Below are 15706 nucleotides of genomic sequence, written 5' to 3'. Positions count from 1 at the left end.
AGGCTGAGAAAAACTGAGGGGGGAGGAGAAGTGCTTATATGAGATGAAGCATTAATGAAGCTCTCCCAGTGACCACAGCAATATCTCAAAAAAAGATGTCAAAAGCTACATCTTAAACCAAAACAAATGTGTAGAGAATAGTACTGCCTTTTTTTTTTTTTGAATGAATGAATGAATGAACAAACACAAGGTTAAGGCAATTTAATGATAAATTGAGTAGGGAAATAAAGCATAATAAGGAAAGGCATTTCAGTGCTGACAGGCATGCAGAAGCACAATCCTGGCTTAGAAAAAACCCTGAACACTACAGAAGAGTATCAGCAGGAAACAGGGAATGAATACTTCTGCATGGATGGATTCAAGAACACAACAAACAGGAAAGAATTACAGTTCAGATGTACCTTGGAGAAAAAAAGGAATGCAAAATTACCTCAGCTACTTCAAATCTTAGTTGGAAATCTGTCATATTCTTCATAGATTCTTGTTTATGTAATTTTTTTTGTCTTGTACTGTTACCTCGCTTGAGGGAACCAGATGAGGCTTCAAAAAATGGCACATATTCCACAGGACTGCTTAGAGCATCATAACATTCTTCTTCTGATTCTAAATATTAATTTATAACAACATTATATATGCATTTTAGACAACCAATTTTGCAATAACATGACCTAGAATTTTTATGTCTATATCTATAAATACTTAAAAGTACAAGTACCTAGCTGATAATTAGCAACCAACAAAATCTGTTTCCACAGTTAGCTCAGTTCCTGCCTCCACGACTTTTCACAACACCTACAAGCTCCCTCTATCACATAATCATAAATCAGTCCTCATCAAGTAACTCCTCCACCAGCATTCCCTGATTATTGGCTATGCAAAAGACAGCACAAACTTGCTTAATATCTGTTCTGCTGGACTGATTGCTACCAACTTCATACTGAAGCCTTTGCCTCAGTTTTTTCAGCTCATTGTCTTCACCTAAAAAAAAAACCCAAACCTTATGAACAGTGAAGTTAAAGGGGTCTGTGGAACAGGTATCATTCTTCTGACAAAAGCAAACAGATGACATTAAGAAGTACATTCTAAGACTTAAAAACATATTTTAGATAGGGGAATAGATATAAAAATAACATGAGTCATTTAAAATGATCGCAGCTGCATGTATATTGGAATTTTAAAAATAAACCTGTTTCAAAGTCAAGTTATTACTTTCTCAAATTAAATAGAATATGAGAGCAAATATTCACTCTCATCTCACCCTAATTTTTAAGAAGTGAAAGATGCTTTACCTCTACCTTTGCCCACTAAAAGAAACTCATGCAAAAATAGATGAAGATGCACAGATACATATTTGCATACATACTGAACACACATTGAATTTAAAGTGATAGCATAAAGGCAAAAATGATTAACTTTGCTGATAATTTTGCTAGTGTTTGCAAACCACATCCATAATTAACTTAAGGTAGTAGAACAAGTATTCTCTATTTTTTCAGTTGATTTTGTGTTTTGGCAAGACAAAGGTTTTTGATACTGAAATAACACTAGTATATTTGACAAATTTTCAAGTGTTACTACTAAATGGAATCTTAGAGTCTAGCTAAATTGTTTGAACAGGAAGATAGAATTAAAAATGACTAATTCCTCCCATAGCCAATCTTCTGTTTGATCCTGTGGAAGTCAAAATGTTGTCTGTTTAGAATAACAGAGTCATTTCTATAGCATATTCATCATTTCAATATATCGTAATTCAAATAAATCCACCTAAGTAGGATGGAAAATCCTTAACCAAAGGAAAATAATTGGAGAGAGAAAAACAAACAAACAAACAAAAACCCCAAAAAAACAACACACACTAGAGGTCCAAATATATATTCAGGCAAAAGATGACACACATACTACTTTAGATGTTCTGAATCAACACCCTGAATTGAATATCCCACCTCTTTTCATTGACTATACCTTGAACTTAGGACTTTTAACTTTCCATTTAATTAATTTGTGGATGTTTGTTGTTCATGTTTATTTCTTTTTGATTTTCAATAAGCACAAGGAATGCTCACAAGAACTTTCAAGGCATGATTCAGAAAACTTCAGTGAGTTCAGAGCAGTGTTGTACATTTCCATCAGCAAAACAGGCTATTAAAAATATAATTTTCTATACCCCACATTAGTTCCTCATACAATTTAGTATTTCATAAGGAGCTATACAGCAGAATTCTTAGAGGGTAGTGAAGAATAAGATCTATTAAAAACTGAAGTCTTTTGACACACAAAGAATTTGAAAATCTCATAAAACTTTTCTGAGTAGGGAATGGTTGCAGACTAAAGACCCATATAAAATGGAAGCCATCACAAGTCTCACCATTTTCCATATCAACACAAACTATAAGGCTGTTTGACCTTCTCTTTTCTAATAGCTGCATAGCAACATATACATAATCAAATAAAAATAAACAAACCCATCTTACCACACAAATGTTTTACTACTTTGCCTTCAAGAAGAGAAAGAACAAGCATATAAAATTTTGCTGCATTGAGAAAGTACACAAATATTTTGTAAAGAGCAAATCATAAGAAGCTACATAGAATATAGTATTATTCAACCTGAAGAATTTCAGACATAGCCTAAAAATGGTCACTTACCTCAAGAAAATCAAATTAATATAGTGAACTTAATATCTGTTTATTAAACTAGACTTTAAAATAAATTGATTTACCTGACTCAGCAAATGAATGAAGATCCAAAACAGGAAGCACACCTTGTGATAAATGTGGTGCTGACAGTGCAGGGGATATTGCAGCCTGAAACAGTTTTGCTTAAATTCACTGGTCACAACTATTGCCTGCACATTTGGTACTGCATACAAATTTTACAGCTCAAAAAAATGATACCCGTTTTTAAGTGCAAATTATATTTAAATGCTTATGATTATTAAAATTAAAAGAATGGGCAGAAACAGGCTCTCAAATCTGGTAGAAGCATCAGGTATTATACATTCATCCAGCACTAGAGGGAATACATCAGGAAGAATGGAGAAAAAATTCAGACACCCAACTCCAGAGATTAAAAGACACCGACAGAAACAGTATATCACATGAAAATACAGGAAAGACAAAACCTAGGAAGAATCCTTTATGGGACTAGCAAGGGGAACTTCAGAGAACAGTAATTCTTATAAAAGTCAGATGATGCTAGTGGGCAGGTAGGAAGTAAGGGAAAGTTGCTGCAGAAAACATTACAGCAGACAGAATTGTCTCCAAACTTCTCCATGTATCTGGAGAAACAGATTCTAGTAGAGTCTTTGATTGCAAATGATGCTTTTGTCTACAGCCCAGAGAAGCAATTGAAAATGTATGAAATTTCACTCTTGCCACTAAGTGGACAAAGGGAAACAAGAATCTTCACTCCATATTATATCTGACAGAATGAAATTGTCCTAGTGCAGGCAACCAAAAGGTTCATTCACCAAAGCCAGATTTCACATCAAGCCTCAGAGAACTGACTCAGTGGTTTTAATTTGTAAAAATGCATGCTCTGTATGCATATTTAGCATACATGTACCTTGCACTGAGCACTGAAGCAAGGAAGAGGTGTGCATTGTCTGCATGCTTGTTCTTCTTGAATGCCTTTGCACAGATGATAGTAGTTGTGTTTTTTTTTCCAGTTACTGCTATTTTCAAAGCCCAGTTTTGGTTGATGATTAATAACTCTCAATACTCTATAGCAATCTAAAAATTGTGGTAACAGGGTAACATTCATCTTTGAACCTGCCTTCCAATAGGCTACTAAGGCTCCATTTTTCATCTTGCTTTTCACATTTCAACAGTCTCTCTTCCCAGTCTCCAGCCTACATAGTTTGATCCTAATTTATATATTTATACCCATGTCTATGAATGATAGATACACTAAGTCTTGATGAGTCTTGGCTCTGTGCAAGTGCCTCATCTATAAGACTTTCGCATCATAATAAGATAAGGAGGAAGAACTAAAAGGCTTGACTCCACAGTACCAAATCAGTAAAAATATCAGATGAGCCTTCCACAGTAAAGTGGATTGCCCTCTTGCACTAAAGTACAAGAAACTGCAGGGTGCAAAAATCTAGAAGGATCTGTTCTGAAGAGCATTTTGTTTTCAGAGCCCAAAAACAATTCCTCCACTAACTCCAAATGTAGAGGAACCATCAGAACAAAATTTACATGCTGAGCTCTCTGGAAAAGGATTTCTCATCCTTTTTGGTTCAGAAATGATGTGATGGCAACAAAGCTCAGAATAATTCTAGCTACAAGGATTAAATCACGGGCATATATCCCTCAGCACCAAAGTGAAACAAACAAAACTTCTATAGCTTTAGAGAATTGGCTAGGATTTTCAAAAGATGCTAAATTCTAAGATGGCTAAATGCTAAGATGGCTTTTTCTCCGTTTTCTTCTGCTCCTTTGAAAACTGCAGTGCTCATAGCAAGAAAGTATTTTTCTGATAGTTATTACTGAAATAATTTAAAAAAAATAGAAAGGGCCTTACCTCAGCTATTTTGGGGGGCGAACTGGTAGCAGGAGTACTTTCTGGTTTCGGAATGCTATCAATTAGCTCCAAGATACTTGTCAACTTTTGGTCTGATACTTGGATAGAAAGTAAAGGCAGCTGTCCAGACAGTTTGAATCTGTTATGTAAATAATCAATGCTATTTCAGAACAATTTCATTCAAACTTCACATTCATTTTCCTCTGAAAAGCATATTACTCTTGTTGGTTAGAAAATTATAAATCCAAACTGTTACATGTAATATACATATATAACTTCTGTTGCCCACAGAACAGTTGCTTAACTATTAAACTCACAGATATTAATGCACAGATATTTGCATTTCTATTTGGTACAACACCTTGTAGATGAGGGCTGCAAATAATAGCAACTTCCACTTCTGATTTGTCTGCATAAAGCATATCATCCTCACAATCAGAAATTCCTCTCTTGTTCATGTATTTCATTTAATTACTTATAATAACAAATCACATAATTAAGCACTTGCACCAATATTTTACAGAAGTAAAGAATTTTTTTGTCTAAGAATGTTTGCAACCTAAAACATCAAGCAAAGTATTCAAAAGCACTTCCTCAAAGTTATGTATATGTTTTATTAAGCTGACTCTAGCAGTAGTCTAGATATTTAAGACAGGAATAAATTGCATAGCTATAAACAAAAGAACAAAATAATAGTCTTAAAGGGCAGCAGCTAAATTTTAAGCTGTTTGAATAGGCTTTGGCCAATAATAGAATTACTTCAAACATAGACACTGACTTTCTAAAGACCTAAAAACTATCCCAGTTCTTCACAGAACTAAGTGGCACAGAACTAAGCAACCTGCCTCCAAGAATATAATATAACAACATCTGATTAGACCAAATAAAGAAGTCTGTTCAATGAGTCAATTGTCCCCAGCAATGGGCAGCAGCAGATGCTTAACGTGTGGGGTGTAAGAAATGGGACTTGCAATTTCCTCCCTGTTTTATTGTGCCTAATTCATGGCTGAATCTTCAAAGGAACATAATATGCAATACATTCGCTGGAGAAGATGAGAGGAAAAAACTCAAAGATTTTCAACAATCATCCTCAACTAATTCTGAGACTACAAGAATAACTGGAAAAATGTCTCCTCATATGTGGGCAAGCCAAGCACAAAGTTGTACATGTCAAATTGTACCAATGAGAACCTAGTTTTCTACAATTTATAGATTTCTTCAAATCCTTAAATTCTTAAGGAATTAAGTCTCAACAACTTTTGATTATCATTCTTAATTCCAGTGCTGTCAAAGAGACATTTAGTCTTTTTTCCTTCCTTCTTTCATTTTAAAGGAGGGGGGCAGGGGAGCTATGTGGCTGATCTGAAAGGACCTGGTCATCTACTGCTTGTGTAATCAGTAATCTAGGACACCTAGTGGTTCTCATTTCCCTTGCACTTAAAAAATCCAAAAAGTTTATGTATATTGTTAGAAGGTTTTTAGTTTTTTGTTGGAAAAAAAATTGGACACCTCCTTAGAGAGAGATATATAGCCTTCACTATCATCTTTACCAGCTTTAGACAAGACCACAGCAACTAGGGTAAAGGCTTAAACATTCTGTTCTACTGCATCTATCTGTTGCCTTATATCTTGCTCTTTGACTGCAAGTTCTTTAGGGAAGGGTTATCTTTTGATGATTGTTTCTACAGTGACCAGCCCATGGATTGAGTTCTTATGCAGATACAATGCAAATAATAAACCCTGGCTCACTACATTGCTTTTTAATGAAAAAAAGCTTTTAACCTTCAGCAAACTTCTGGAAGTGGAATACTGTTATTCTCACTTTGTAGACAGAGACTGAGACATAGAGGAGCTACGTACTTCAATCAAACAGGAAATTTGTGCAAAAACATCTTGCCAAGTTCAGATCTGCATTCTTTACATTTGTTTCTCTGTAAAAATCACCATTCTCAAAGCTACAAATAATAAGGATATAGGAGCCTTCAAATTAGAATTTTTAAATGGAGGCTATAACATATAATATGCTGAAGGATACTCTTAATATTGGGTATCCTAATACCCAGTGGATTCATACACCTTCAAAAAACAGTCAGCAGAGGACAGACTCCCAAAGACCTGCTTCAGAAAATGGGGTAAACCAAATCAACATAATTAAGAAAGCAAACAAAAGAAACCCCACACCCTTGTACAGGCCATAGAAACCAGAGACTCATACTACCATTCTTGAATGTGAAATGACAGAAACAATAAGGAGCAACTCCAGCCTGTTCTCAGAAATGAAAGACCGATGTTCAGATCCAAACCACGCAGTGAAGGGAAAGAAAACATGAGAAGATAACTTGATATTTTGAAAGTTCATGTTAAAAGTCTTTGCATACTGGTCTTTCATAAATGAAAGTTACATAAATTAGTATTCTCTCTAAGGTGACGATATAGACAAGTGCCCTTCTAAACAAAGTTAGCACTAAGTACTGCTAAATTCAGTATTGCTTTTGAACAAACATCACCTGGAATTCAACTGGATATGACAGTCTCCCAAGGAAGGGCAGACAACATTAATGAATGAAGAAAATGTAAACATTCAATTACCTGCTTTTATATGCCTTAAAATAAAATAATTACCCTCCAAACTACTCACTCATTTAATTTCTACTAGAGTTAACAAAGCAAATATTGATAGTAGACTTCACTGTAGAACAAATATTTTCCCACTTGCCCTTCTTAACAGAACTATGCTGTTTTGAATTCTTCAGCACAGTCCCAAACTTTAATGAGAAAAGACTCAGGAAAAAAATATAATAATATAATATAATATATAAAAATATAATGTTGGCTTTATATATACATATATTTATAAAAATTTGAATATAAAGTAATAGCTACATCTATATTAAAATATATTAACATGTATAACTGATTAGTGCAATACTGATGCACAATACCCTATTCAAAAGTCATCACTAAACGTTACAGTTTAGGGAACTTTTACTGTTAGAATACAGAAGCTATCAGTTCATTTTTATCATCTGTGCATGATGTTGTCTAAACATGATGTGGGCTTAATTATTTGAACATAAACACACATTAACTGACCATTCCTTAAAACAAAAAGGTTATGCACTGACTTTATATATATATATTTATATGGCATTTGAAGCTATGCTGATACTGATAATAATGTCAGGTTTGACTGTAGCTAGAATGCATAGTCCTTGCATCAGCAAGCCCTTGAAGAGAGAGTCAGATCTTCACTTTCAGGCAAGGAGTTGCTGTCCCTGTGATTTCAAGATTGGTAGATGACTCTAGATTATTATAACATGGTCTGCAGATTACCTCTTAGAACCATTTGGAGACTGAAGCAGGTACAAAACAAAGTTCAGTTGTTGTTGAGTCATGGTATCAATATACTGGATTTGAAGTGGATACTTGCTGGTTTCTCAGTGAAGGTTAAAATATTAGTTATGATCAGTAACTCACTGTGGTATATGCGTATCTAGTACCAAACCACTATCTGTGGCATTCTGTAATAGTTGTAGATAGCACAGGTACTCAGAAAGAGGCAGCAGCTGATGGGTGCTCTCCAAGAAATATTACCACAGCAGAGGCAAAATTTGCCAAATTTCTAGACATAGGTAGAAATCATTTATTTGTCAAGTAATTTACCTTATGAGAACATGGAATACAAAAGTAATATCCATTAGAGAAAAATTTCCCAGAAACAGATGAGAAATACTGTAGACAAATTGCCACTCAAAGGAGAAGCACAACCGATAGTGGAAACAATTAGATAGGTGGTGCTACAATACTGCAATAGGCATTCTCATTAAAAATAGACACTCTCTGCTTAATTCAGGTAATACTAGCATAACTCAGAGAAATGATGTAGATTACTAATCTACATTAAAATGACATCCTCTTATGTGACCACAGAAATGAAGGCTTGCTTTCCCTTCCTGGCCTTTCTGAAGGAGTACCCTCAGGAATCTGTCTTTTTATTTCCTTTACCTTATCTTTTCCACAGAACAGAGAAAAAAAGTAAGTAAGTAGGGAAAGAACAAGACTTCATAAGAAGTCAAGCATCAAAATTCAGAATTTGGCCTACTTTCCAGCAGGTGGAACCATTACACCATACAATCATTAATCTGTGGTCACGTTACTCAGCATTGGTGATATACATTATTTTTTATTTTATTTCTAAATAAATTCTAGATACTTTATATTTCCTTTATTTCATAAACTGCCTCTTGCTTTTGCTGATTGTTATAAAATGTTATAAAATAACTTCCTGCAATAGCCTATTTATATGCCATTAACTTTCTGAAATGCCTAGCTAAAATCTGTTAATTTCTATTGATTGGTCATAAGAGTGAAATAAGCACATGCTGGTTTGTTGTAGTATAATGTGATTCTTATTAATGAATTAATAAACCTCATAAAGCATTAAACAAGTACTTCAAAACTGAAGAGATGTTTTAGCAAACAGTGTCTATATTAGACATTAGTGAAGATGCATTTTCCAAAATATTTGCAGTTAATCTCTGCCATTTTGACACTAGTGATCTCTAATACTAAACTTGCATCATCAATATTTCCTTTTGATTAAGTATAGGATCCATAACCAATAGGCTTTTCTTTTTTAACTAAATAAGCCTAAGTGCAAACTTGATGAATTAAGAGTTGTCTTCTTGTGAAGTGATCGCTGATGAACAGACAAGGAAGACTAATAACCTAGGTGAAAGAGAGAGAGTATGATAGAATATTACTTGTTGGAATATTTTTGTGATGTTTGTTATAGAGGACTGTTAATTTCAGATCTTCTGTGTCTGCAGTATTTCCAATAAGGACCGAAATGTGACTATTAGGAAGACAGATCTAATTAAAACAGGTTTTATTATATTTTACAAATATAAAAATATATTCAATATGTATATTTATTTTATCTAACATTCTATATCTCTCTAATATCTGGCTACTCTTTGGGTCTCCTCTTCTTGATGAAACTGAAAGCACAGGGTATAGAAGACATTTTACTTCCAAGTTTCACACATTGCTGATGTAAAATAGCGCAACAAGTATAATTAGATACTTGATTTTATTTTTTCCTTAAAAAGCCATTTACTGTAAAATTTCAAAATGGAAAAAAAACCATATTTGGGCATTCTTGCATCTGTGACAGCCATAGCCCTGCTAAATTCCACTTGTCTCTTGCCAGTTTTCATCTAGAACAAGAACAGAAAACTTAAGGGTTTTTTTTTCCGTGAAAGGTATTTTTTCCTTGTTAAACATATCACAGAAATAATATGTATGATATTAGTTAGTACATATTGCTAAAAAATTCAAGTAAGTGTTGTGACCTCCTTTACAGCTCTGACCCGAGAACATGCATGTCATAGATACAGCAGTACTTAATACTTCCCACTCTCCAGGTCTAAGTAGCTACCCAATCAATAGTGCAGACTCCGAAGGGCCTAATTCTTAAAACATATATTGTACTGAGAGTTTAGGCTTTGGATTCCCCTCTGGAACCAGAGAGCTAAGAATTAAATGCCAAAGATGACTTTGGTTCTGACTCTCTATGGTTAATTCCCAGAACGACTGCTAAAAATTTTCCTCAGTAAGGGATTCTGATCCTTTCTTTACCCTCACAAAATGATCAAACCTACAACTACTTGTGGATTCTGTTTTAAAGTTGGAGGGAAGCAAAGAAAAGGCACTGAAAAACAATACCATAAATGAAAGAATTAGATTGCTAGAATAAGAGCAAAGTTCGTGTTTAGTATGCACCAATCAAATGAGACATTCTGGGATCTTAAAAATATAATCTATAGTTTTATAGTGTATATTTATTTACATTAGCAAAAGCTAAGGTTGGAATCTATACTGACAGGATTAAAGGTGTGTCTGGGAAATTCATATCATATTTACAGGACTGAGTTTAAAACATGAGTTTAAAGATTCTCTCATTAAAAAAGACATGGCAACTACTCATCTGTTGAAGTATGGAAGAGACACTTAAACGCTGTTACCACTACTTTAGCCACTTCAGTTAAAAAAACAAAAAAGGCACATCAACTATCAAAATATTTTTAATCATATAAGGAAAGGTTTATTTCATGAATACTTACCATATTTGCTATACAGTAACTGTATGCTGCTGAGCTGGATATCAAAACTGTCATAAGCTCTTGATATTATATCTTCAATAGTGCTTTGTCCTACTTTAAGTTCTGATAAATCAGAACGACTTTTACTTATCATCTTAAAAATAGTAAAAAAAAAAGTGGAAGTCAATTTTAAAATATTCTAAGCGCTAATTCTACAAATACTCAATTCTACCATGATAAAAGATTAAATTTAAATCCTCAGTAAAAGGGCACAGATTCTTAGAAACATCACAGCAAAGCAGCTATCTTAAAGAAACAGCCTACATCCAAGCAAGGAATGGAGAATATTAAACTTCATTGGAAAGAAATAAAACCAAAAATGAATCAAAATCTATGGAATTTTATACAATACAATTTATACAGAAGAAACTGATTTTAATTTTCTCAAACCCTTTATAAGCATTAGCATCACTGTGTATTTTTATATATAAAAGTATCACTGTGTTAGTCATCACAGAAACATGAAATCTATTTTTGAATCTTGTTAAATTTAGTTGTGGCATTATCCTGTCACATACTAATCATAAACTGAGGAGAAAAAGTGAAAAGGGGCTTTGGACTGTTCATCAGTGTTCAAAGTCATGCCTTTAATTAATCAGTCAATATCCCTTTGCCTCAGCTTTGGGATTCCAAAATTTCTTTGGTATTTTACATTTGTATGTGTGCTCTCTGCTATTCATCTCTGTCCAAATGTGGCTGCCCTCATCTTTCAATATCTAATAATTTTGGCATTCATATCTACATTTGCCAGATTTGGAGAGTATTCAAGAGAAGGTTCATAATAGTGAAACAGGTTTAAGAATTAATGTCCACGACATAGCATTTCTTTCTTCACTGCTGTTCAACTATGACTTGATATTTTACATTAAAAACACAATTTGCAGATTGAAAAGCCTGTGATTCAAAAATTCAGGATTATTGAGTTAATATTGCTTGTGCAACCTTAATTAAGTCCATTTATGCATATGCACTGAGATACAGTTTTAATTATATGTGCTATTTTCCCCCCCACAGGACTTGACCTCACACACTGCATAACTGAGGGAAGGAGACTGTTTGTTTTGTATTAAACATACTCATTTAATGAATGTTCTGCATCTTATTTAAGCATGTATTACTCAAAGTGAATATGGAATTATTAATCACCTCCTGAGAGGCATCTAACTAACTTTTCTTTTTTGATACTGCCTGGCTTCCTTCATCTTACTTTCTAATTTCTATTAAAGGATAGGAACCAAACCAAGTCATATTCACTACACAAATTACTCATCCATTTCAGGAAAAAAATTCAAACACAAGTTTACTGGAGTTTGATTTTGAAAGCTTAGTGTTCTTCTATTATTATTTTGAGAGCAATTTCCTATGGGTGGAGTGGAGGAAGGTGGGCTGTTCCTGATTTTGCTTAAAAAAAAAAGTCTATTAGGCAGAACTAGTCTACTCCCAAACATGGCCAGGATGAGGCCAGTGTCTTCTCCGTGGTGCCCAGGGACAGGACAAGAGGCAATGGGCAGAAACTGAACCACAGGAAGTTCCACCTGAACCTGAGGAAAAACTTCTTCACTCTGAGGGTGACAGAGCATTGGAACAGGTTGCCCAGAGAGGTGGTGGAGTCTCCTTCGCTGGAGATATTCAAAAGCCGTCTGGACGTGATCCTGGGCAATATGCTCTAGGTGACCCTGCTTGAGCAGGGAGGTTGGACTAGATGATCTCCAGAGGTCCCTTCCAACCTAAACGATTCTGTGATTCTGTGATTCTGTGATGAATGAGCAAAAGCATTTGGATCCTTAGATCTTCAGCATCAATTTCCATGACTTATACTGAGAAAAAACATTGGAGCATAACAGATTTTCTGCCAGATGCAATCAATTAAGGTTCTAGATAGAAATAATTACAGATCCTTTGTCAGAAGTTCCATTTTCCTCCAACTTGATTTTAATGCAAAAGCTTCTTCCTTTCATAAGCTTCTACCCTCTACTACTCCCTAAAGCTCCTTCCTCCTTATGTTCTGTATATATCTCATTCCTTTGCATTTCAGACAAAGCCAAGTAGCAATATTTTTCTGTGAAAAGAGCAGTTAAATTACTGTCTGCGTGCTAGCTGCAACAGACATTCTTTGGCAGCAGACCAGCCAGGCTACTGGCAAAGGCTCTCAACTTTTAGAGCCCTGAGACAGATCTTGTCTCAAGCACACAACTGATATACAGCTTAACTACCAAACTTTGTAAAGCCCCAAATAATCATCAGCATCCAGAAGAGCATTCCATCCAGAGTACTGATAAAAACAAAAATTAAATTGCCACCATACAAATGAGGGAATTTGTTCTGCAAGAACACAAGTTATCAATGAGTAAGAAGATTGCCACTTGCATGTAGGAACAGTATTTTCTATGTTTTTCTAGTGCTAAAGTATCATTCTAAATGCATTACTAATCTACCTTTTTGACTTTTCTCTTACATAAAATGTCTTAAAAGTGCAGACCAAAGTGTCTCCAATTTTAATCAAGTTATTTTATAAACTACAAATGTTTACATTTTTCTCATTTTAAAGAAAACTGAATGAGAAAAAGACAATAACAGGAGTAATATTAAAAATAATAAGACCATTTAAGCATATATGTATGTAAGTAAAAAGTTTACTACTTTATATTCTAACATAAAAAATTGTCCAGATCTTTTCACATAACAGTTCAAAAATTCAACAGTGGTTTTATTTTGGGGGAGCATCATTTTCTAACAATTCTTTTGAGTTGAAAGAAACTGTTCATAACAGTTCAATAAATTTAGTCTTGACTGGAAAGCAATTTAAAATAAAAACCTAATACGTAAACTGAAAGAGGAACATTTACTTAACCGGTTATGTAAAATACAAATTCAACAAACTGGAAGTTACAAAAAAGTCAAACTGTCATTTCTAGTAAGTTACTTCATTATGTACATACACATACCTTAAGACTACCAAGATCCAAAAGCAGTAAATTTGATGTACAGTCATAGAATTCTTTCTGTGGAACAATGATGTATGAAGCCATGAGGTTAATTTTGAGGTCAAGAACTTTCTGGGTTTCAATAACATACAACAAACCTGAAATAATAAAATTGGTAAACATAAATCTAATATATATAGACTGTATATGTAGTAATATATAGAAGCCACAAAATAAAAAGAAGTTATAATAGAAATTAAAAGTCTAAATGAACTATGAATGTTAGATAACTAATTTTGTTTCAGCAAGACCACTAGCATCTGAAGTTGAAACCATTCAATGTGAAGAGTAAATTTAAAAATCACAATCTATACCTCCACTCAATACAGCACTCACTGTTTCCTATACTCTGTAGAATGTACATACACTTCCTACCTCTCTGCACAAACAGGTACTCATCTCTTTCAGTAAACCACTTATTTCTGCATGAAAAAAGGATTTTCTTTCTCCTTTCATCTCCCACTGCTGCTATGGATATTTTATTACCCATACCAAGTTTAATTACAGGTGCAGATGCTCTTTAGATTTCTTTTGAGCCAACAATTGCAGGTAGTCTTTAAAGATGCACCAAGAATAGATGACATGATGATGCTGAACAATGCTAACGCACAAGTAGAAACAGCAATACAACATATGTAAGTTGATTAAAAATTTTATATTGAGCAGAGATGAAATTAGAAGAACTGGAATTTGTGCTAACTCTGTAGATTCACAAACTAGATTGTTTCAGAAGGTCTGTTATGGAGAGCGTCCAACTGCACTGACCAAACTGCCAGTGTTGTGACTACTGTGATACTAAAGTTTACGCTGATTCTACTGACAAGCATCTGCAACTTCAAGACCAGCAAGTACAAGGTCTTACAAAAGTTCTATTCAAAAAAAAAAAAACAAAAAACAAGCAATTGGTCAGGAATTTCAAACTGTCAGAACATTTGAGACCAAATTCTGGATTTTATTATTCTGAAGAGGAACAAATGGTCTTACTTCAAGTTAGCACTGAAAACAGCCTTATGCTGCAGCCATAACCCATTAAGTATTTACCATGTGCAATGTGATGATCTCACAAAAACTGGAGATACTAAATGATGAAGATGACAACATAAGACTGCAGAACACCCACATGCATAAGGAACAAAAGCAGAGTGTAAACAGCTTAGATTTCAGAATATAATATTATCATGCAAGATATATAAGCAACTTTGTTGATCAATTCAGATAATCAGGATCAATGCTGTTAAAACTCTTCCAACATTATCAGTGGTTGTCCTGCCACAGGAGAGCTAGCTTAGTCAATGAAGAACAGGATGGCAACCATATTCCAAAATTTCCAAGATAGGCTTTTTATTAATTCAACTTATTTTAAGACTTCTTTAGTTTTCCATGCCTAACTGTATTTAAGTGACATAGGACATTTCTAGAAAAGCTTTTTTTTCTTTCCCCTTCAACTGGCAATAGAACCCAGCGGAGTCCATAAATTGAACTCTGGGAAACCATACTTTTTGTAACATCTTTCCATGTTGCTGAAAATCATTGCTATTTTTGGGTATGGGGTTCCTTGACTTCTGCAGCTCACAGGGCCCCAATATTTTCCCAGCATTCTCCTACTGCTCAAAAGACAAGTGTTAGACTTCGTTCTTGAGAAGAGCTGCAAGTTTGAACACATCAACTGTATTGATAACAGGTCTTTTTTTCTGTTTTTCTCTGAAATTAGGGTAGTCCTTTGCAACAGAATATTCCACAGGTGGAGAACTCATTATTTCACTTGAGATCAGTCTTCATTCTCTGATAACTTTCTGAAACTCAGACTAAATTTCATAAGCAATGCACAGCATATTTTAGAGATTACGATCAGGCTTTGCTTTTAATTCTTGAGTGGAATAAATTTCTGGATTTTTACTGGCTTCATTTTTCCACAAAAGACTTGTGATCAGAACCTGTGTTCACTATTAATGAGCAGAAAACCAAACATATTGCATTTAAGCAGCTGTTTTTTTCAAGCTAATTTCAGGAATGAACTATGATATCAATATACT

The 15706-nt window shown here is 34.2% G+C and overlaps 1 pseudogene; it reads right to left on the bottom strand.

Moving 5' to 3' along the window:
* Nucleotides 1-14163, bottom strand: part of LOC104148674 (intermembrane lipid transfer protein VPS13A-like) — a 34981-nt pseudogene extending 20818 nt beyond the window's left edge.
* Nucleotides 14164-15706: the final 1543 nt, after the last annotated feature.

The sequence above is a fragment of the Struthio camelus genome, chromosome W (genome assembly GCF_040807025.1).
Source record: "Struthio camelus isolate bStrCam1 chromosome W, bStrCam1.hap1, whole genome shotgun sequence".
Taxonomy (NCBI): Eukaryota; Metazoa; Chordata; class Aves; order Struthioniformes; family Struthionidae; genus Struthio; species Struthio camelus.
This window is presented reverse-complemented; position numbering and strand designations above follow the sequence as displayed.